Source organism: Anolis carolinensis, chromosome 3, assembly GCF_035594765.1.
Source record: "Anolis carolinensis isolate JA03-04 chromosome 3, rAnoCar3.1.pri, whole genome shotgun sequence".
Taxonomy (NCBI): Eukaryota; Metazoa; Chordata; class Lepidosauria; order Squamata; family Dactyloidae; genus Anolis; species Anolis carolinensis.
The window spans coordinates 163,354,097-163,371,717 of record NC_085843.1 but is presented as its reverse complement, the minus strand read 5'-3'; the positions used below and the strand labels follow the sequence as shown (position 1 = coordinate 163,371,717).

General features: G+C 39.9%; 1 long non-coding RNA gene across 1 annotated transcript; it reads right to left on the bottom strand.

Annotated features, from left to right (window-relative positions):
* Positions 1-705: 705 nt before the first annotated feature.
* Positions 706-4,665, bottom strand: LOC134297638 (uncharacterized). The gene is made up of 3 exons (XR_010004450.1): positions 4,455-4,665; positions 1,784-2,182; positions 706-1,364 (listed from the first exon to the last, which is right to left on the bottom strand). It is a non-coding gene; the product is annotated as an uncharacterized LOC134297638 (long non-coding RNA).
* Positions 4,666-17,621: the final 12,956 nt, after the last annotated feature.

The following is a 17,621-nucleotide window of genomic DNA, read 5'->3' as shown; positions in this document are numbered from 1 at the left end:
CCCCCAAAGGCAGACACAACTAGACGTAATGTTAGGGGAAAACCTTTATCTTTACTTAACAAAAAACAGGCGGTCTTTGGGGGAGAACGGATTAATAATATTTCAACGGGAAAATATGCTTTGAGATAAGAGTGTTTTGAGTTAAGAACTCAGTCACAGAACAAATTAAACTCTTAAGTCGAGATATCACTGGATACAAAAAAAATGAAGGCAGCCATAATGGTGTATATGAAACAAAATAAAATACAAAGCTATGGGAGGAAAATCTGGGGGTGTGGTCAAGAGAAGGCATTACGATTTCCATGAACAAGTATGGACATTCAGAAACTTTAGACAGAAAAGGATGGAAACCTTCATTTTGTTAGTAGTTATATAAGCCTACAATTCTGGGCATTTGAGGGGGGGAATGATGAAAGATATTTAAAAGGTAAAGAAACTTGGAAGAGCTATGTCGTCACATCCTCCTAATTTATTCCCTTGCCAACCCACTGAAGAGACAAATTGCTCACAGATGGGCAAAAGCTTTATGAATGTTTATTCCCAAATAAATGCCCATTTCTTATAACAAGCTTCCTTTCTCTGCAATGCTAATCACTGGGGCTTTGTGTCCCTAAAAGCGAAGCTTATCACTTTTGTTGCTGCATTTTGTTACTGCATTTGAATTTAAAAAAAAACCCAGCAAAACCCAAACTGGAAATGTTCGTAGTCTTTTGCTTTCATTTATTCAGTGTATTTACAAAAGGCCTTCAAATGAACATGTGGCATCAGACAAACACCTGGCAATCAAAGGACCCAGAGCCAGCTGTTGTCTCTGCAAACTGGAATAATAAGTGTGCGATACCGATCCTTTCCTCTCACCATTTCTATCACTCATGAAAGTAAAGGGAGGTAAGGCTCAGGCAGACATTTGGAGAGATGCAGTCACAAAGGACACTTCTGTTCATTGTGCTCTTTTTACTTTTTTTTTTTTTTTTTGCTGAGAAGTAAACATTTACGCTGATGGTGTTTTGCAGCTTGGAGCTGATGATGAATCCATCTCTGTGTTCGGATACATGTTTCTACAGGGCACTACTTTTGACAACTTGCTGTTAAAGCATCTAAGTTGAAAAACAATTCCTTCCTGACCTCCTTCCAGCTGATCTGTGCAGTATTACTTTTGCTCAGGTTCATAGGTCTCCTTTTCCTCTGGTGTATATAGCTGCTGAGCTATTGAAGGCTCGGAGTAACAAAAGATGCCTGGATTGCCCTCTCATTCACAATAAAAGTCTCTGTCAAGAATACCATGTCTCTACTTTTTCTTTTCCAGGCATTCAAAATGCAACTTGACTGTGTACATCCCCTCTTGATGAAAACAGTATTGGAGACTGGAATCACAATGCAGCTCATGTTAGTCAATAAAGTTTTATAAAAGTAACTTATAAAACTGCCATGGATGTTTAACCAGCACAAAGATGAATGCAATTTCTGTGTGCAGGGTGAAGATATGGTTTCTCTTTCTCTCTTTTTGTAAAATCTCCTGTGTTGTGGATCTTTTATTTGAAACGTATGGAGAATGTTATAATTTGGCATATATGTCTGTGGTTTAATAAAAACAATCTTGCGCACATACATTTGCCTTTGCCTTGTGTGTACATATACGCCCGCCCCCCCCGCCCCCCCAATCCCAAAGCACCAAGAACAGATGGGAAGAAATGTAGTGAAAGATTTTTTGAATGACAGAAGGAGAAAAGAATGAGGTTTCCTGACAGCAGTTGATAGACACAATCCCTTGAACAGTTCATACCCTCGCTGTTGTCCCTGTCATAAGATTTGTAGGTCGGTCTCAGCCAGTCACCGGGGTTAGAGGTCACAGGCCGTGACCTGTTGATTTACCAAAGTATGATCAACTCGCACAAATTATAGGCGTAAGAGAGTCCTGACAACTTCAATATGATGAGCAATGAGAGCAATTATTTGTGACATGTGAAACCAGTGTGAGAGCATAATTCTGTCACTGCGTGACAAGGCATTATTAGCAAGGGCAGGCAGCAGCTTGAGCTGGGAAGAGCTTTACAAGAAGCAGTGAAAAGCGAGAGGGGAGTCTATGGAAGTTTTGGAATAACAGAGCTTACCTAACAAAGTAGCTAACAGCATAGTCTCCTCGAGCAAGAGCAAAACCTTTTAGGGAATGGCATCTTTTAGTCTGAGGTAGTGGAGAAAGAAGATGAAGACAACATGTAAGCATGGCAATATTAAAAGGCATTCATATCTCTGTTGGGTGCAGCATAATAAAGAGAAAGGGCACAGAAGGGAAAAAAAAAGAAATGAGGCAGCACCTTTAAATTAACTAGGATTTTTTATTTAGCATTATTGTTTTTATGTTACATGGGTTTTGTGGATATAAATTCCCTTCTTCAGATGCATTATAGAATAATATTAACATCTTAGATTCTAAAGCATATGTATACAGTTGTGGGAGTGGGATAAAATGTAATAGGATCCATAGAAATGCAAATCATAGCCTTGTCCTAAATTTTCAAAGGGTTGAACAAAGTGAGACAGTTCTTTCAGACCCTTATAATGATCAGTTAGTATGAAAACAATAAATCTGGTATTGTATGTTTTCTGGGCTGTATGGCCATGTTCTAGAAGTATTCTCTCCTGACGTTTCGCCCACATCTATGGCAGGCATCCTCAGAGGTTGTGAGGAACCTTGCAAGGAAGGTTTATATATATCTGTGGAAAGTCCAGGGTGAGAGAAGAACTCTTTGTCAGTTGGAGGCCAGTGTGAATGTTGTAGTTAATCACCTCGATTAGCACTGAATGGACTTTTCCACCTCACCAGCAGCTGATGCTTCCCCATCACACGTAGGGAAGCGTTGCTGCTCAGCTTCTCCCTGTGATAGCCCTGTTACTCCTAATGGCTCAACTGGGGCAGAAGTGTTGTAGTACACCAAAATTTCCTCTGCAGTAGTTCCCTCACCATCATATCTAGGCAGTGTAACAGGACTTTGGATCACCTCCTTAAACACCAATACAAAATAGCCATGCAAAATGACAGATTTGCTCTTCCTGCTTCTGAAAACCCAGTTCATGATTTGCAGAATCTTGAGGAAGTTGTTACCTTCACTTCCTTCGCAGAAGCCCTAGTCTCTACCATGTAGTCAGGCAAAACACACAGGCCCCCCCCAAAAAAGAAACACATAGATAAGCTATATAAATATTGGCAAATTAGAGCTTGCATGATTATTTATCTGATCTACATCTATCATTTCTTTAGAAGTCACTTCGGTCTTGGTTTCTCAGCATGCAATTACTTGTAAAAAGAGATTATTACTTCATGACAAGACACCTTCAAAAATAACATAATTTGGTTAAAATTGCCATCAAGGGTCAAGGCTATTAAAAATAAACATTTCCTATGCTTAAAACCCCCACACTTGTTAGCCCTTTCAGATTTTCTTCAGACTTGGGGCTGAGGTCTTCTTACGAGCACTGGAAGTTTTGATAGTATTTGTCTACTTTTCCAAGAGCAAGAATAATTTCAAACAAGATATAGGTCATCAGACCCAAATTTATGGTTAGTTTCTGCCAAGGGGTTCAATTCAAGGAATGAAACAAGATCAAAATAAGTAAGCACCGATGTAGAAAGGCAAAGGGATCTGTCTGAAGTTCTGATGTGTTGGCCATTATTTCAACCAAATAAGGAAGTCTTGCTTTATTCTTTCATGTTTTCTTTGCCCCTTTAGATAAACTGAAATGGAAAAGGTAATGGTTAACTTAACTTGTGCTGTCTATGAACTTGATAAGTACTTGCAAGTTCCTGAATAAGACAGCATGATTAGTGATGATTTGGTGGTTCATTTTTCCATGTATAAAGTGTCAGTTCCTTTGAACATAATGTAGTTTGCTAGCATTTAAAAGAGAAACAAAAAATAATTAGAAAACCAAAGTGATGAGCATAACATGATAGAAATAACTCCTTACCTATGGACCATTTGAAAGATGCTGATTTCTTTGATACAGGTCACAGTCTGTTTTTTTTTTTTTTTTACCACAAGCTGAACTACATGTGACCTACTAGCCAATTCCTTAGCAATCACCCTGCTTTTGGAGTTTCATATAAGCATCAAACCCAGAATATTATCAAATATCTAACAGACACCATACATGATTATGAAAATCATTTAGCTGCAAAAGTCACAGGCTGTATGGGCTTGCTTCAGCGACTCTAAACAACTAGTTACAGCTAGCTTTGTGTGGGATAATAAAGACATTCCTAAGTTATGTTAAGTTTATCTGGTACTAGTCGTGCCCGGCCAAGTATTGCTGTGGCATAGTCCTAAGTGGGTTTTTCTTCGTGGCATTTTTAGGCTTTTGTCCAGCAGGTTGATTGCTCTGTAAGAGGATAGGAAAGTATGATAATGTTGTTTACATGTTAGGAAAAAGGTTATATATATTGTAGTGAACCTTACCTATTAGGCCGGGAATGAAACCTTGGTAACAGTGAGTGAGGCAGGCATCCATTTTGTTGAGGAATGCCAGGCAGCCATCTTGAGTGTGGTTAGAAATGGGGAGGAGCTTAGAGAGAGACTCCTAGGATTGGCCAACCAGAGCAGATGGGAGGAGCCAAGTCTTAGAGTGCAGAGAAAAAAAAGAGCTCCAGGCAATTCTGTTTGGAGAGTTTGAAGAAGGCAGTTATGTTTTAGGGTTTGAAGAGAGCAGTTGGGTTTTGGAGTTTGGAGGGTGTGTGTGAGCCTCCCCGCTTTGCTCATTTCTTTATATTGGTTGCAAAGGTGGGATATTTTTATAAAAGACTAGCTGTGCCCAGCCACGCGTTGCTGTGGCAAAGTGGTGGTGGTATTGGTTAAAAATTGTTGTGTAATTTTTATTTGACATTATTTGTATTTTTTAATTAATTTTATTGTAAGTTATCTTTTTATTTATTATATTTTATTATTTTCTTGTATTATTTTTAGTTATTTTCTGTTATTATAGTATTTTATTGTATTAATTTTTTAGTGTTTTTAATTATTTTTTAGTGTTTTTATTATTTTTTATTGGGTTGCTAGGAGACCAAGTTGGAGGAGCTTAGCCTTCTAACTGGCAGCAATTGGATAAAAGCAATTATTCCTCTCTCTCTAATTAGGACTTTATTTTTCTTTTCTTTTTGTTGTATCAACCTAGAGGCGTGGATGATGGGTTGTGTTGTCAAATTTCGAGGTTGGGGGGCCTGTAGTTTTGTTGTTTTGTGGGTTGCCGTGATGCCATCACTCTTTTATATATATAGATTCCCCCCTGCCTCAATATTTCCTTTATATATATGTGTGTGTGTGTGTAAAAGTAATTGTTTTTGGTAAAAAGAAATGGGCTTTTTTTTCAATGCAACTGAAATAGTGTATTTATTCAAGCGTAATGGGTCATTGGAGCCTCCGGTAGCTCAGTGTGTTAAAGCGCTGAGCTGCTGAAATTGCAGACTGAAAGGTCCCAGGTTCAAACCCGGGGAGCGAAGTGAGCGCCCGCTGTTAGCTCCAGCTTCTGCCAAGCTAGCAGTTCAAAAACATGCAAATGTGAGTAGATCAATGGGATCTGGCGGGAAAGTAACGGCGTTCCATGCAGTCATGCCGGCCACATGACCTTGGAGGTGTCTACAGACAACACCGGCTCTTTGGCTTAGAAATGGAGATGAGCACCAACCCACAGAGTCGGACACGACTGGACTTGACATCAGGGGAAATCTTTACCTTTAATGGGTCATTGATTGTAATGCACACCTCAATTTTGAGATGCACATTACAAAACGAAAAAGTAGGAGAAACCATGTGCCCAGCTCAAGCCTTGTCCTCAGCCTGACAGAGGCATCAGCTCCCCAACTGGCGTCACTCACAAGGCCTTCCCAATCCCAAAGGTTTCAAGGGTCTTGTAATGGAGGCCACATGGGATTCCCCGTGCCTATCAGACTATGAATGAGGCCAGTTGGGAAGCCACATCCCTCTGCCAAGCCCAGGCTGGTGAGTTCACCAATCTTAACTTGGTTGGGGAAGGGCGTCCCCCTTTTTTTGCCTCTCAGATACTTGGCCTCAGCTGATCCGTACTCATGAGGGTATTCTACTGTAACTATTGTTATGATTATTATTTACTTATAATCTGCTTTCCACCACAATTTTTCTCAAATTGGTTCACACATAAAGCAATACAATTAAAACATACAAAAATATTGAAACAATATTGATACCGACATAACTTGCACTTTCGGCCCAGTTTCTTTGGATCCAATCCAAGATTTTATCAGTATATTTTCTATGTGATTTTTATGACTTGTTTTTATTGTTGATGGTTTTGTTTTACTGCTTGTTTTTATATTGTTGATGTTTGGGCTTGGCCCCATGTAAGCCGCCCTGAGTCCCTTCGGGGAGATGGGGCGGGGTATAAGAATAAAATTATATTATTATTATTATTATTATTATTATTATTATTATAAACAATTCAGTTAAAATACAATCTTAAAAATTACAAAGTTCTTAAAGCCAGTTCAGCTCAAACAGGACAGCACTCCCAAGCCCATTCTTTAAAAACCTTCCATTTTAAAAGTCTGTCCGTATTTTTAAAAATTAGCTTGCTGCCAGAAACAGAACAAGAAGGAGGCCATTCTGTCTTTCCCAGGAAAGGAGCTCCAGACTCTAGGATGCTTGTGATGGTGGTGGGACTGAATGAGGGGGCTCTCCTGATAGTCTTAGAGCCAAGTCTGACTTATACATAGAAATACAACCTTGACAATGCAAAGATGAAGGAGCAGACTAACAATCATACCTGCAACTGGCATGTAAGAAGCAATTTAGTTCTGAGTTTCAAGAATAGTGGTGGCAGTCAGGGCCGTTTAACTCCTTGCAAACACCCCTCCCCGCTACAAACCTGTCAATATCTGCTTGAGATAGTGCCTGGAGGGACTCTTAATGTTTTGTGTCTCATAGACTTAGCATGGGGATTTGGTTAACCAGTTAAAATTCATGAGTAAACCAGTTTTTTTTTATAACCTGAAAAATTTCGGGGGGGGGGGGGTGAACCCCTAAAACCGCCCCCTCGCTACAGGCCTGGTGGCAGTATATGTGCATCTATAAATATTGTTATTACTTTGCTTAAGCCATCACTTCTGCCTTTTCAGAAGGACTTGAGTGAATCACTCATGTCTTCTACACAGGAAGCTCTTTTTTTAGAGTTACATCTCTGCCTGATTAGGATTACATCAGTGCAGAAGGAGCCCCCAGTGGCGCAGTGGGTTAAACCCTTGTGCTGGCAGGACTGATTACTTTATGGTTGGGTTGCTGACCTGAAGGTAGGTGGTTCGAATCCAACCCAGGGACAGCACAGATGAGCTCCCTCTATCAGCTCCAGCTCCATGGGGGGACATGAGAAAAGCCTCCCACAAGGATGGTAAAAACATCAAAAGATCTGGGCATCCCCTGAGCAACATCCTTGCAGACAACCAATTCTCTCACACCAGAAACGACCTGAAGTTTCTCAAGTCGGTCCTGACACGAAAAGAAAAATCAGTGCAGAGCATTTAACATTACAAAAATAAGGTTCCAGTCTTTGACATTTGCCTGATAACCTCACTGAACTCTGTAGGGCTTCAATGAAGTAAGCAGAGGAACTTTGGAATAACTCTCTGCTTATTTCCCTGGAGTAAGAGGGTTACATTGCAAAATTTAAGCACCCCCTTTCTTTCTTTCTTTTTATTAAACGTGTATTGGGTGCCTAGTGAATTATTCTAAAGCCAGTTCCTCCTCATACTAGACATTGCTCATGGGAGAAAATGGAAACATCTGTCTGCTGCATCTCAAATGACAGGAGAATATACATCTCTCACTTGCAGTGGCTGCTGCCCAATAAGACCAGACTGGGAAACTTTCACAATCCTTACATATTATAAGGGAAATAAAATGCCCATAAATCCTGTACTGCAAGAGTTTGCCTTATCTAATATTTGATAGCTTTAGTATACTCAGGAATTGAAGAGAGAGATCATCCGGAGTTTTGGGGTGCGGTGTCATCTGTACGCAGATGATGTCCAGCTCTGTCACTCCTTCCCACCTGTCACTAAGGAGGCTGTTCAGGTCCTGAACCGGTGTCTGGCCGGTGTGTCGGACTGGATGAGGGCTAACAAATTGAAATTGAATCCAGACAAGACAGAGGTCCTCCTGGTCAGTCGTAAGGCTGAACAGGGAATAGGGTTACAGCCTGTGTTGGACGGGGTCGCACTCCCCCTGAAGACACAGGTTCACAGTCTGGGGGTTCTCCTGGACTCATCGCTGAGCCTGGAACCCCAGGTCTCAGCGGTGGCCAGGGGAGCCTTTGCACAACTCAGACTTGTGCGCCAGCTGCGCCCGTTCCTTGGGAGGTCTGACTTGGCCACGGTGGTCCACGCTCTGGTTACAGCTCGTTTGGACTACTGCAATGCGCTCTACGTGGGGCTGCCTTTGAAGACGGCCTGGAAGCTTCAATTAGTACAATGAGCGGCAGCCAGGCTTATAACTGGAGCGGCGTACAGGGAGCACACCACTCCTCTGTTGCGTCAGCTCCACTGGCTGCCAATATGCTACCGAGCCCAATTCAAAGTGCTGGTTTTGGCCTACAAAGCCCTAAATGGTTCCGGTCCAACTTACCTATCCGAACGTATCTCCTCCTATGAGCCCATGAGAACTTTAAGATCGTCTGGGGAGGCCCTGCTCTCGGTCCCACCTGCCTCACAAGTGCGGCTGGTGGGAACGAGGGACAGGGCCTTCTCGGTGGTGGCTCCTCGGCTGTGGAACTCCCTCCCCAGTGACATCCGGCAGGCTCCATCCGTTCTGAGTTTCAGAAAAAAGGTAAAGACCTGGCTTTGCGAACAAGCGTTTAATGAATGAATTATGATGGCTTTAACTCGGTCCGGATTAAGGTTTACGTGCAAGGTTTATGTGGACGAATGGATTAAGTATTTTTTTATACTGTTTTAAATGTATTTATTGGATTGTTTTAAATTGATTGTTTTAATTGCTATGTTTTATTTTTCTACTGTATTGTGAGCCGCCCTGAGTCCCTTCGGGTGAGAAGGGCGGCATATAAATGATGGAAATAAATAAATAAATAAATAATTGAAGTTTCATCTCTTTTGTGCTGTAAGTCCCTTTTGGGGTGAGAAGAGCAGGGTAGAAATATAGTAAATAAGTTTATATTATCTACAATGTTGAATATCTAGTATTTATGGTTATGATTCAATCATTAACACGTAATGTAGGTTTCCTGTTCAGAAATGCATTCATGCATTCCAGTTATTGTTTCTTTGGTTTGGAACCATGGGCCACATTCTGCTCTAAATGTGCATCCTAAAGTTCTTGTTTAATAATGGTATTTCCTTACAAAGAACAGTGGGGGAAAGTCCAAATGTTTTTCATCTTTGAGTTACCTGTGGTCAGTCTTATGGTCATTAAATAATGATGCTTTGAATCTGTAATATTAACTTTTAAAATATAGCTCTAGGGGATCGTTAGATTTATTTTCACCTTATAATCCCAAACAAAATACATGGGGACATCTAAATATAGTGCATAGATTACTACAGTTTTTTCTTTGTCATGAAAATAGGTCCTATTACATCAAGTATAAACCAACTTGCTTTTTCAAGGAAGAACACACATACACACACTTATATATGATGGACCTTCTTGAGAATTTTTAGACTCAGCATATGGAACTGACAAAGTAGAGAAAATTTACCACCAAACTCAGCTGGCAAAGAAATTCATTTTTTAAAAAAAATAACACTCACAAGTCTGAGCTTTTGAGGAAGCCATAAACAAATGAATGACTTGCTTTCAGAATTTACTGTTTCATTGTCAAATCCTAATCTTGAATATAAAGTCTAAGCAATGACAGAGATTATCCAAATAATCAGTTATTGCTCGAGCTCACGTTAATAATGCAAACCCATTTCCACAGAATGTGGAGACATATTTGTTATACCCCAGCCACCTTTGACTTCTGAACCTGATCCAGAAATGAACTTTGACCAGAATGAAGCTTATTCTGACCTTTTGCCCAGTTCTCCGAGCTCCTTTCAGTTCCAGCTGCTGGCTGTTGATAGTTCAGATGCTTCCTTAATTGGGAGAGATACTGGAGATGTTACTCCCATGGCTGAACCAGATGTCCGGAGTTCCCCAGAGAACGTGCCCTTCAACCGAAAGGAGTTTTTGCATTGCCAGAGATCAGAAAAACAAGGGCTTAGAAGGAGTAACCGCTTAGCATCTTGAGGGGATTGTGGATAAGAAGATTCCCTTGGGAACCTTTGGGGAGTTTGGTCTCCCTTTGTTGGTATCTGATCTTTGTTCCATAAAAATGCCTTGCACTGCAGACAATTTGCGGTGTCAATGTAGCGTTTTCCTGAGAACACTTCACCGACTCCAGTTCCCTGATTTCATCAAGCCAAGGCTCCTGTTTTTGGCAGCCAAGCTGAGCCGCGACTCCCGATTTAAACCGGAGTAAATTCACTTCCTTGCCTTGTTCCTGAAACAAGTTTGATCTTCACTTCGTCTTGTTCCTGCTTTGATATCCACGATCTCAATAGTGACTGGGGACCTTATTATTCAGCCCTGCTTCCTTGTTGTTCCTCGCTCAAACTTCCCAACAGTTTGAGCGTGTTTCGGTTTTTGGACTTTGGACAATAATATTGGACATTTTCCTTCATCTTTTTGGACTTATTCATACCTTTTCACAAAGGACTATTTCCCACTCATCCTTTCTGCTTATGCATTCCTGAATTTATATTTGCTTTAATAAAGATATTATATGATTATTTATCTCTGTTTAGTTTCCAGTGTTCACGCTGCCTTGGGGTGCAACAATATTTGACAACTGCCATGGATTTACAGTTAGCAATTTTCAGTCTAGGTGAGTTTATAACTGGTTTGAATAGTTTCACTTGGCCAAGAGTTTCTGTGTGAGGATTCATTGAAACCATCTTTTCCATTAATAGTCGCATTGCTAGAAGGAGGAGAGAAGTAAAGCATCCAAATCCTAGCGAAGACTACTGGAGAATGGTGGCTTCCCCATGTCAGTGAAGATGCAATTCTCCTCCAGATTTACTTGAACTTTAAACTAGCTAACCTTTGTGCTGAATCAATTAGGATAGAGTTTAGCACCTTGGAGAGCATCTTTAAATTCTGAAGTAAACCTAGAGTTCAGCACATCATGGGCAAAAGATATGGTTTTTTTGAGGCTTCTGAAGAGCTGTAGCATTGTGTGGCACTTTCTTTGCCACATTCTGGTGGTAAAATGTCCCCTTCTCCTAAAGGTACAAATATTTCATTGGACGTCAAGTCATAAACACATTATCTCAAGTATACACATAACATTATCACATGCATGCACATACAGTACAAATTAACTGTGGACCCATCTACATTGCTGTATAATGAAGTCTGAAGCAGTGTAGAAGCAGTGTGAAGCACCTGAATCTGAGACATAATTTTTCTGTCCTTCATCACTATTATATCCTCAACAAAACTTGGTGTGCTTGAAGAATATTGAAATGTACATTTATTCATTTTGTTCATTCCTAATTTGGTTGAAACAAACATGATTAAATCATAAGAACGATGTTGCTTGAACAAGATGAAAGGACACTTATAAAATAACTATGAATATTATCCACTCACACTGCATGGGCACAATACATGGCTATATAGAATTCCTGCTGAATGCTACTCCTCCCACGTTCTTCAAACATAGGTTTATGGGCTCAGAGGCAGACAGCCAACCCATTTTATTGCTAGTCTATATCACTTTTGCTTAAGTCCACCCCATCCTATGTTTGCTGTAATCTATATTTTTTAAAAGTTAAAATATCTACTTAAATAGCCATTTTCAAAATGTATAATAAATAATAATAATAATAATAATGATAATAATAATACGCAAGGGCCTTTTTATTTAAGCAGGCTTTTAATGTGTAAGCAGGGGAGCATTTTTACTGAAATTTTTCAAAAATTGTTTGTTTTCTTAAAATAATTTTATGCTATTATATGTAGATATTTTAGTTGTTGTATTTTTTCCTAATTTTATTGTTAATGTTTTTAATTGACTGTCTCTGGGAGCCACCCACTCTAGGGAGAAAGGTGGCATACAAATGAAATAAATAAATTATAAAAATAAATAGATCGATAACGAGATCTGCAAATATATTCTTCATTTGGGTTCTGCAATAGGTGTGAAACTGTTGGATCATATGCTGTTAAAAGCAACTAAACCATGCCAGGGTTCCTGCTGTTTTTATCTCAGAATTGATTTCTGTGTATACCATATCAAATATTGTGAAGTGCTCTTGGGACCAAATTTGATCTATGTCATCTAATTACAGATAAAGCTACGTGGTATTTAACATCTCATTAATTTAAATACCTTGGGCCTTATCACACCATATTAATTTTTCAGTAGATGTCCTTATTGATATCAAAGAAGACTTGGTAGAATAAAGGGCCCTATAGCTGCAAAAACAGAAGAGAGGGGGGAATGTATTGAACTTGGGGGTAGGGAAAGCCTTAGATGATGAGAAATAAAATAAAGATTAAAAAAGAGATTAGGGAACAGAAATGAAATATTTTGCCATTTTTTCCATCAAATTTGCCATTTCATCTTTCATTCACTTGATAACCTGAAATTTACAGTGCCAGATAAATGTTATTCAGAAGTAATTGTAACAGTACCATTAGATATATGCTCGATCAACAAAGCTTTTGATATCAAAACAATGAGACAAATAAATAAATAAATAAGAATGTAAAGGATGTGAAACGTTACCATTAGTACTAGAGGGAATCAACCTAAAATATAACATGAGCCAGGGCCGGTCCAACAATGAGGCAAATTAAGCTGTCGCTTCGGGCGCAAAACATACGAGGGCACAGTCGAGACTGCTTTTTCTGTTGATTTCTCGTAAAACATGATGTTTTGGTGCTTAATTTGTAAAATCTTAATGTAATTTGATGTTTAATAGGCTTTTCCTTAATCCCTCCTTATTATCCAACATTTTCGCTTATCCAACGCTTTTATTTTTCAGTGATTGGTTGGGGGGGGGGGCACCAAAATTCTGTTTGCCTACACTTGAAAAATACCTAGGGCCGGCTCTGACATGAGCATAAGGTTTTGGAACTAGCAATGTTTGTTCCAGAGTCTTGTAGCCTGAATCATAGCTGATACTGCTCTGCAGTTTATATTGTTTGTCCCCTATTATTTCATCTTCCACCAGGAATTAAGGAAGCGAGGGGGGAGTTCAGAATATTGTACATTATGGATCAGAAATAGGGTAGAGGAGGATAACTTTGCATGAGACATGTTCTAAATTTTAGACAAACTCCAGAAATGCAATCGTTTTACTTCATACTTTGGCTACATATTAGAATCATAGAGTTAGAAGAGACCACAAGGGACAGGCCCGTAGCCAGGATTTTGGTTGGGGGGGGCTGAGTCTGAGTGAGGGAGGATCTACCCTAGCCCAATACCTCCATGCATATGGGATATATTGAGCATGATGATCAGATAATGATATAAATAAACATAACAGTTGGAATAATACTTTTAAATAATACATTTAAATAATACGTTTAAATAATAAGTCTTGTGGACGAATGGCTCAAGTATTTTATAATGTATGGTTTTAAATCTGTTTATTGTATTTTGTTAAATTATCTAATTGTTTTAATTGCTTATGTTTTATCTTTTTGTATTGTATATTGGCATTGAATGTTGCCAGATTGTGAGCCGCCCTGAGTCCCTTCAGGTGAGAATGGCGGGATAGAAATGACGGAAATAAAATAAATAAATAAATAAGTTAGAAGAGACCACAAGGGCCAGGCCCATAGCCAGGATTTTGATTTGGGGGGTGGGGCTGAGTCTGAGTGAGGGAGGATCTACCCTAGCAAACCTTTGGTATCGTTATCCCAATACCCCCATGCATATGGGATATATGGGCCCGGGCTGTGGTGCAGGCTGGAGAGCAAGTCAGCTGCAACCTGCTGCAATGAATCACTCTGACCAGGAGGTCATGAGTTCGAGGCCCGCTCGGAGCCTATGTTTGTCTTGTCTTTGTTCTATGTTAAAAGACATTGAATGTTTGCCTATATGTGTAATGTGATCCGCCCTGAGTCCCCTTCGGGGTGAGAAGGGCGGAATATAAATGCTGTAAATAAATAATAAATATATTGAGCATGGTGATCAGATCATGACATGAATAAACATAACAGTTTAAATAATAAATGTAAGGCCTTCTCGAGGACCACCCTGAAAATTTCGGGGGGGGGGGAGGCTAAAACTCCTCAAGCCCCCCCTGGCTACGGGCCTGACAAGGGCCATCCAGTCCAATATCCTGTCATTCAGGAAAACACAATCAAAGCATCCCTGATCGATGGCCATCCAGCCTTTGCTTTAAAATCTCCAGGGTAGGTTCTTCCATCAGGAAGGTTTAGGTGGAATTTCTTTTCATGCATTTTGAATCCAATTTTCAGTGTCCTAGCACCTCATGACATGCAGGGAGGGAAGTGTCTTCTCCCTGCTACTCTGCACTGCCAGCATGGAGTCCTCCAGAGCGCATCATATGAGCAGAGCTACTTCCGGTGGGACTCCATGGAGCTCTGTGCTGGCAACGTTGTGGCAGCTGAGAGACACAGACACCCAACTCCTCATAGAAAAAAAACACAGAGGAGCCAAAAAGGACATGGGGGACAGCAGGGAAATGTCACGTGAAGATATAGCACAAACCCTGACAGTAGGAAACACAGCAAGATGGTTTTCTACACTGCGCCATGATTTCCCCCGCAGTCCCCTGCTTTACAAAGGACCATCTGATGAAGTCTCTAGTCTCCAGAGCAGCAGAAAATAAGCTTGCCCCCTCCTCAATGTGACATCTTTTCAAATATTTAAACATGGTTAACATGTCCTCTTGCAGCCTTCTTTTCTCCAAGCTAAACATACCCAGCTCCCTCAGCCATTCCTTGTAGGGCTTGGTTACATGCAGTCAATACAAATCAAATCACCAGCATAGTCTAAGCAGACCGTGTTCCTTAATTCAGAGCGTTTATCTTTTATGTTGCTTATATCTTTAACATTATCTGAAAATAAATTTCTATGGAAAGATCAGACTAAAAGGCAGGAGGCAAATATACAGCAGACTTTTAATGAGTCTCCCCATGGAGGAGGCTACTCTATATTTAATGTTGGCATGCTTCTGAATGATGTTATATTGTTTATAAGCCATGATTTAATGTGATTATTTTACAACTGTGTTTTGAAATCATTGTCATGTTTTAATAGATTCAGTTCTTACTTTTTCTGAACTGTCTTGGTTCCAATACAGGGAGAAAGGGAGCAAATAAATAAATAAATATCTTGAATCCAATCTGAGAGATAACCCAATGCAGCCTTTAAATGAGTTATACTATTGCTCCCGTGTTCTAGCGCTTGAGCATTTCTTCTTTTATTATCTGAATTTTCTGCCTGTTTCCCACATACAGTAGAGTCTCACTTATCCAAGCTAAATGGGCCGGCAGAAGCTTGGATAAGCGAATATCTTGGATAATAAGGAGGGATTAAGGAAAGGCCTATCTAACATCAAATTAGGTTATGATTTTACAAATGAAGCACCAAAACATCATGTTATACAACAAATTTGACAGAAAAAGTAGTTCAATACACACTAATGTTATTTTGTAATTACTGTATTTATGAATTTAGCACCAAAATATCACGATATGTTGAAAACATTGACTACAAAAATGGCTTGGATAATCCAGAGGCTTGGATAAGCGAGGCTTGGATTAGTGAGACTTTACTGTACTTCAATATAAATGGACATGTATTTTATTCAATGGCTTTCTCATACCTTTGCCAATATACCTTTTCACCTGTCTTTAACTTTTACCATGTATAACAATATGACCCGAAGCTTATTTAGCTAATCTAGATACCTTGATGCAAAGAATAAAACAATATTTCCGATATATGTGCACTACTAGTTTTAAGAAAAACGCCTGTCCATATAGCTATGTGTGTAAATGAAGGTCAAATTCATATCTTAAGTTTCAGAGATTTTTGCTGATCCCCATGGACTTTGGTTAAGTTTCGTAGAGAGGAGGGTTTTAGGTGGATTGGACAATTAGAGTTTATTTTGGAACAGCCCAGTAAGGGGTAGGACAGATTTTATTTGAACTGAGGGGAAACATGTACTGTTTGAAATAATACTGAGGCAAAAGCTACAGTGGAGAGTTAAAAGTAGTGGGCAAAAAGGAAGGGGTCAGGAACATGGCAGAGCTAGGACAGAATCCAGGAGAGAGGAAGAAGCAGATAAAGGAAGATGTGTGGACAGGGAGAAAATCATCTTAAGCAGTGACACAGATAATATAAGACACACTGAGGAAAAAGAAAAAAGACACACAGAGAAAGAATGTTTAAGGGGAAAACTCAGGAAATGGAGCAAGGAAACCAGGGGAGAACTTCAGAGGTCACCTGGGGTAATCTTCTAAAGTTCCAGTACACAAGTTACAACAGGGGGTGGGCAGGTTGGCAGCTAAAGCATAATAGTTGGCATCCATCTATCTTTGTGCAATAGAGGATCTGCAGCATCTGTTCAGACAATTTAATTAGTTTAAATTGCATTTCCTCTCGTGATCAAAGAAACAGACCCTGGATCAACACAGACTACCATAGGCACCCCATCTACAGGTAATAATGAGTGACACTTGACTTTTTGTGCTTATGCTTCATCTAAAGCTCAAGGAACATTTCCTCGCTTGTATGATCTACAGTCATCCCAAATGAACCCCCCTTTGGCCACAGCTTCACCTCATTAATACTCATATAAAATGTTTGCAAATGTATATACAGTAGAACTTCAGAAGAATTATGAATTCATTGGCATTGGCTGTTTTAGCTAACTGCAAATCCTTGGATATTTCCATCTAGCACATGGCTCATCATTTAAGAAAGGACAAAGTGGATAGCAAATTGATTTTCTACTGAAGTATGTAGTCTACTTCTTTGAAACATTCCAAACATCAGACAGAGGAGAGGGAAAAGCTAGAAAAATAATGTTGGGAATATAATGAACAAAATGGTGAGGTTTAACCTTACTTCTTAACATGTTTATTCAAAACTTGATTCCCAAAGGAATTACATATATATAATTAGGAGCCCCGGTGGTGAAGTGCATTAAAGCACTGAGCTGCTGAACTTGCAGACCGAAAGGTCCCAGGTTCAAATCCCAGGAGCAGCTTGAGCGCCCGCTGTTAGCTCCAGCTCCTGCCAACCTAGCAGTTTGAAAACATGCAAATGTGAGTAGATCAATAGGTACCGCTCCGACGGGAAGGTAACAGCGCTCCATGCAGTCATGCCGGCCACATGACCTTGGAGGTGTCTACAGACAACGCCGGCGCTTCAGCTTAGTAATGGAGATGAGCACCAACCCCCAGAGTCAGACATGACTGGACTTAACGTCAGGGGAAACCTTTACTTTTACTATACATACATATATACATACATACATACATACATACACTTTGGATAGTGTGTGTTTTGCTCTCTGTACCCTTTAAAACCGGTTTCTGCCTCCTGCAGAATTC